This window comes from Camellia sinensis, chromosome 13 (genome assembly GCF_055761805.1).
Source record: "Camellia sinensis isolate YWXY chromosome 13, ASM5576180v1, whole genome shotgun sequence".
In the NCBI taxonomy this organism is placed as follows: domain Eukaryota; kingdom Viridiplantae; phylum Streptophyta; class Magnoliopsida; order Ericales; family Theaceae; genus Camellia; species Camellia sinensis.
This window is the reverse complement of record NC_138973.1, coordinates 123,389,362-123,395,742: the sequence shown is the minus strand read 5'-3', so window position 1 is coordinate 123,395,742 and position 6,381 is coordinate 123,389,362. Positions and strand designations below refer to the sequence as shown.

The following is a 6,381-nucleotide window of genomic DNA, read 5'->3' as shown; positions in this document are numbered from 1 at the left end:
CACCACACACAGTGGAATAATTTCCCTGGACTAAATACACACATGGTCCCAATAATCAATATACATCAGTTTCGCAAAACATGGTAGTTCATCATTATAAACATGAGACCAAAACAAATAGTTTACAGTATGCCAAGTTCACACATGTTTTAGAAATAATTTGATTCCATTAATAATATAATAATTTATCAAAATAGTTTAGTCTTAAAACAACAATTTAATTTTCCAATAGTTCAGGGTAGGGGAACATTTATAAAAATATGTAGCATGAAACTACTCACCTGAAACGAAATGATATAATCCTTGAATCGAATAGAGTGTAAAAGTCTAACTAGTGCCCTGAACGAAGTATATAAAAAAAAAACTACACGTCACAACTAATTTAAAATACTACAAAATAGGAACTAAGTAACCTCAATTAAAGCGCACTAACACGGCTTAACCCAACTCACCGTTACTCTTAAATATTAGTTAAGTTCATGTTCTTCAACGTTTAAAATCACCCAAGACATGGGTTCCGGTCAAAACTTAATTAATTGTGACTTTAAGATAAAACAGAATTTCAAACAAGCCTTCCCAACCTATTCGCTAACTTTGAAAATTACAAAAACCCACTCCACGCTATTCAAAAAATTCCAATAACCTCCAGATATGATCTAATGTATCCTAAGTTTCAAACCCAAATGGTTTCACTTGATTTGCTTATCAAAATAATTATCTACAATTTATTATATCCAAACAGGTTGTTTTCTGCAGCACTTTAAAGAAATTGACGGTTCTCTTAATATACACGAGAAATCAATGCAAGGCCAAAAATGTACGAAACTAGACTCGTAACCGGTTCTAATGACACTAATTTGATAATTTTTGGATATATACCCAAAGAGAACAACACTCCCGAATTTACTATTTCGGACTGGTTTCCCGGACAGATTTGAATACCTCAATTTATATGGATTTTGACTCCCAAAAATTATGAAAAAATCAGATATGCAATTCAATATGTAATTGATCTACTGTAAAAATTTCATATTAAAATTCATCCGTTTGATATGGTTTCTTGATTTTTAAAGTTCGTGATTATGCGCAGAATTTTTTAACTAAGAATAATACCCATTCTTTGTACATGAATTTAATTCCTCAAATTTCTTAACAGTATAAATATATACAAAATATATAAACCTACAACCTCCATGAATGAATCAAATAACAACATTATTAGGATAAAGAACAAAAAAAGAAGAGAAGAAAACCTAGGAGGCCACACAGCACAACACACCCAAAACTCTCCTTCTTGGCTACAACAATAATCTTGATGATTGAAAAACCCCTCTCTTTCCTTCATAAACCCACGGCTGCTAGGGCTGCTAGTGTTGTGGAAAACAATTATAACAAGAGTTAGGGTTTGTGTTTATTTTATTTTATACTAGTGGTGGGCACGCTTAGGTCAAATAGATAGATAAATATACAAAATACATATATAAGTTACATGCAATTCAAATGGTAAGAGCATAACTTATTAATTTTGTGGTCTAGAGTTCAAGTCACACCCTCTTCACCATTATGCCACTTGTGGTCTAGAGTTCAAGTCACACCCTCTTCTCCATTTTTTTTTTAATAATAAATCTTGCTTCTAAATCAATGACTTTCACCATAAATTTATTTTAGGTTTAAAATTAATTAAAAGATCCTCCAATAATATTTAATTTGCACTTAAAGATTCATAATAAAATATTTGAGATTTGTAAAATTACTATTATCTAATTATTTACTTAATTTTTATATTCGGGTTCTCACAGATTTGATAAGAGTCAACCTTCCAGCATATGATAAGAGTCTCCTTTTCCACCCAGCAAGTTTGCCTTTTATCTTATCTAAAACAGGTTGCCAAAATTTCTTCCTACTTGGAGAAGAACCCAGAGGTAAACCCAGAAATTTCAGTGGCAGGTTCTGAGGTTTACAGTTAAGCACAGAAACGAAATCCTTAAGAGAATTGACTGAAGTTCCAACCCCACAAACCACACTCTTGTGGAAATTGATCTTAAGACCCGAAATCATTTCAAAGCACCTTAAAATTCTTTTACGATTCATTGCCTCCTCCATATCCGCTTCACAGAAAAGTAAAGAGTCGTCAGCAAATTGAAGGTGTGAAACAACCACCCCATTAACTCCAATCTACACCCCTTTAATCAGACCCAAGTCCCTTGCTCTGAGCAGTAGAATACTAAGCCCTTCTACAGCCAAATTGAACAAAAAGGGTGATAATAGATCACCTTGTCTTAGTCCTTTTTGAGGGCTAAACTCTTTGGTTGGTGACCCATTCACAAGAACAGAAATTCTAGCAGTTGAAATACACTCCTTCATTCAATTAATCCATTTAGAGCCAAAGCCAAAATTTGACAGCATAGAAAGCAAATAACCCCAGTTGATGGAATCATGAGCTTTTTCAAAATTGAGTTTGAGCAACACCCCTTTCGTCTTAGCTTTCTTCCACCCATCCACAATTTCGTTTGCGATCAAAACCCCATCCAAGATATTTCTTCCACTCAAAAAAGCTGATTGGGTTTCACCTATAACTTCTGGCATAACTAGCTTGAGTCTACTGGTCAGAACCTTTGAAAAAATCTTGTACATCGAACCAATCAAGCTTATCAGTCTATAGTCCTTAAGATTGACTGCCTTGACCTTTTTCGGAATTAAAGTGATGAATGAGCTGTTCAAACCATAAGCCAATTTACCCAAACTGTGGAATTCTTTCATGAACAGCATCACATCTTCTTTAAACACTTTCTAATTCTTTTGTATACACATTAAATTAAAGGAAGTACACTAACTTAATAGCAAGTACGAAACACGTGAGACATAAGGGGCACTACAAGAAAATACACTTTTGGCTACTAAAATATTAGTCACCAAAGGCTCAATACATGGATGGAAAAATATTCATATTTCTTAATATAAATACGTGGCATACAACATTTAGAATATGTCATGCTGCACAAAGATATTGACAGTAGCAAGCATCAAATGCACCAATTGCGAGCACTCAACAATATCTAAACAATGTGAGGAGTTCACTTAATGATTACCAGGCTTGTCCACAAATTGTGTTACTCATCTTGAAGTCACAACTGCCATAGCAAGAGATTCCATAGCAATATATAATATATATATATATATCAATGAAAATATTGAACTGCCTTGTATGATTCCATAGCCAGTCCATTATGTTGACATTGTAAGTGATTTTTGTGATTAGATGCTCTCTCTACTTCTTTGTTATATAAGCATATTGTTTGCTGTAGTTTAGCAAATTAATGCTTTAAATTGCAAATTTAGAGCAGTAACGATTGCTTTCTCTAGGATTTTGCTTGGCCTTGATAGGTATCATATCAATTTTCTCAAATCCAGTTTGGTGAGAACCTATCTTGTGAAGAAAAGGGAAAAGAAAATAAAACAAAAGAATCTAAATATTTTTCTGTTATTCAAATAGATTAGGGAAAATGAGAAGAATATTTTAATATATAGTAGATAAAAATAAAATAAAAATACATTGACAAAAGGTTGTAGCATTTTTTTTCAATAAAAATAACCATTAATCTACAAATACAAAGCACATAGTCACTTCATTGCAAAATGGTTTTTTAAAAAAATCATTACCAAAATGCTCCATAATCAAGCAATCTAATCAGAGATTCATACACTAATATTTACATCAATACATTCATATGCAGAGGGATTATCTGATCAATGTCAGATTCAAAAGCTGATAGATGCATCTTTTGAGCCTGATCGAACAGAGCAGGGAGAGACATCTCTTCCATCTTCAATTCGCCCATTGGTGATGTAATCGAAATAGAAAATCCTAGAAATTGCAAGGGTCATCCGTCGATCCAAACCCTAGGCGCAGATTCAAATTGCAAAATAAGAAGAAATAAAGAAAGATAGAAATAGAGAGAAGAACTTCCAAGAGAGAGTACCTTAAACGTGATCGAAACCCTAGGTGTAGATTCAAACCCCAAAACAAGAAGAAACAGAAAAAGAAACTTGAGAGAGAGAGAGAGAGGAAAGAAAGCGTACCTTCAATCGAGTTTGAAAGAATCAGGATTGAGAGATTGAGAACAACATGAAGGAGAAAGAGAATGAGATTGAGAGATTCATACCAGTGTGAGACCGAGAGAGAGAGAGCGAGAACGTTAGAGAGAGAGAGAGAGAGAGAACAATTAGTGTCAGTGAAGGGCTAGGGCAAATATAAGGAAAATGTGAAAATAAATAAAAGAAAATAACAAATGGCGCCTAAATGTATTTTTGGTAGCCAAAACCTTAATTAGCAGCGACTAAATTTTTTTTTTAGTTGCTAAAGGTAGTAATTTGGTGATTAAATATTTTGGTCGCCAATTGATTTTATAAATTCCTCCAAAATTTGAAATGTCTCCCTCTAAATATTTTAGTTGTTTGGCGACTAAAAAATTTTTTAGTCGCTGAAAATAAATTTTTGGCAACCAAACTTTTGGTCATCAAAGATAAAAAGTAAATTTTTATTTTTTATTCGGCGAATAAATAATTTTAATAGCCCAAACTAAATATATAGTGACTAAAAATTTTATAGTTGCTAAAAGGAAGTTTTTGGCGACCAAATTTTTGGTCGCCAAAGATAAAAAAGTAATTTTTTGTTTTTCATTTGGCAACTAAATTATTTTAGTAGCCAAAACTAACTATACAACGACTAAAACCTTTTTTAGTCACCAATTGTGGCATTTTTAGCGACTAAATTTTTTTTAGTTGCCAATAATCAGTATACCCCGACTAAAAAAAATTAGTAGCTAAATATTATACTTTTGCTGACTAATTTAATTTTTGGTCGCCAATTCCACAACTTTTAGTGACTAAATTTTTTTTAGTCGCCAAAAGTGCAATTTGTTGTAGTGGGGGTTATATGTTTATTTTCAAATTTCAAGGAAATAAATCACACATGGAATAAAGTAGAGGGAGTTAAAGTGCATTTCATTTTATAAACAAATGACGAAAATATTCGTAATTCATACACTTAAGTTCCTTATATATAGGGGTATTTTAGTCTTTTTCATTAAATTATTAACGGGGCTAACGGTGCATTTTAGTCCACAAACTAAGTGGGGGTTATGTGATCATTTTCAATTTATTTTTTTTTCAACAAAGTATAATTTCATTAAAAATATGAAATTAAAAATATAGGAAGATGAAATGTTTTGAGAGAGATTTAAAAGGTATAATCTATCCCTACTACTACTACTCACATTCATACAACCAATCCGTCGGCCATGTGTGGTTTACCCTCGTAACGTTTGAAAATTTCAGGTGAATAAACATTATAAAGATAAACTGCACCTGACCCAAATCACAAGAGAATAAAGTAAAGTTTGCCCAAATAATTAGTGGACAACATAATTTTAAAAATAGTCAACCTAATTAACAGCCAATAAAATTTTTAAAGTAGACTGGCTAACTTCAAATTTAGATTGTCTGTTAATTATTTTTTAAACAAATATGATGTGATTGAGTGACTCTTGATATTATCGACCTAATCTTTAGGATACATGATCTCTTTAAAAGATTTTATAAAATAAATAATTTAAATTATTAAGATAAACTTGAAATAAGCCCACAGAAAATCAGACTGAATCGTGCAATTAAATATACCAGCCGAAAAGAATCGAGTAGCTTTTCGATATTGTTATTTAAAACTCGTGTATGTGAACACCATTGGAGCAATAAGCGGCTGCTTTATGCTTTTAGTGCCACTAATTAACCTCTTACCGAATATCTGTAGGCATACAAGAAGCTGATCTGTGTTATCTTCTGGCATGTTAGTGCTTGCTTGACTTGTAGTTATTGTAAATGGAATCAACGTCATTCCAAAGAAAAGAGAGTTTTAAACGCTAGCAACCACTTTCAAAAACTGCCAAAAACTCAGCACCATCAAAGCTTGCACTCACTTTCAATTTGGATCCTTCTTGGTGCATTGTCTGTTGTAGTGTATAGGTTGTAGTGTCTTAAAACGACATCATATTGTTTGAGAATAAATGATGTAGTCTGAAGACACTACAGAATTTATTAAGGGTGTTTCATAGATTAGATTGGTCTGATTTTAGAGTAAATAAAGAATTGTAACGGTACTTATAATTTCAAAAAATTAAAACTATAATTGAGCTATTAAACTTATTAAACCGGACCAGAATGGAACCATCAAATCTGATTTAATCAACTCGGTTCTACGGTTTTAAAATTTTTATATGACTTGAAGCTGAGTTTTCAGAGGCAGAGATAAAAGCTGTTTCATATGACTGTGACAAGAACAAGTTACCAGGACCAGACGGTTTCAATTTGGCATGCATTCAAAAG

The 6,381-nt window shown here is 32.4% G+C and overlaps 1 long non-coding RNA gene across 1 annotated transcript; it reads right to left on the bottom strand.

The window, feature by feature from the left end:
* Window positions 1–3,553: 3,553 nt before the first annotated feature.
* LOC145788846 (uncharacterized) lies at window positions 3,554–4,256 on the bottom strand. Its single transcript, XR_003633134.2, has 2 exons — window positions 4,081–4,256; window positions 3,554–3,900 (listed from the first exon to the last, which is right to left on the bottom strand). It is a non-coding gene; the product is annotated as an uncharacterized LOC145788846 (long non-coding RNA).
* Window positions 4,257–6,381: the final 2,125 nt, after the last annotated feature.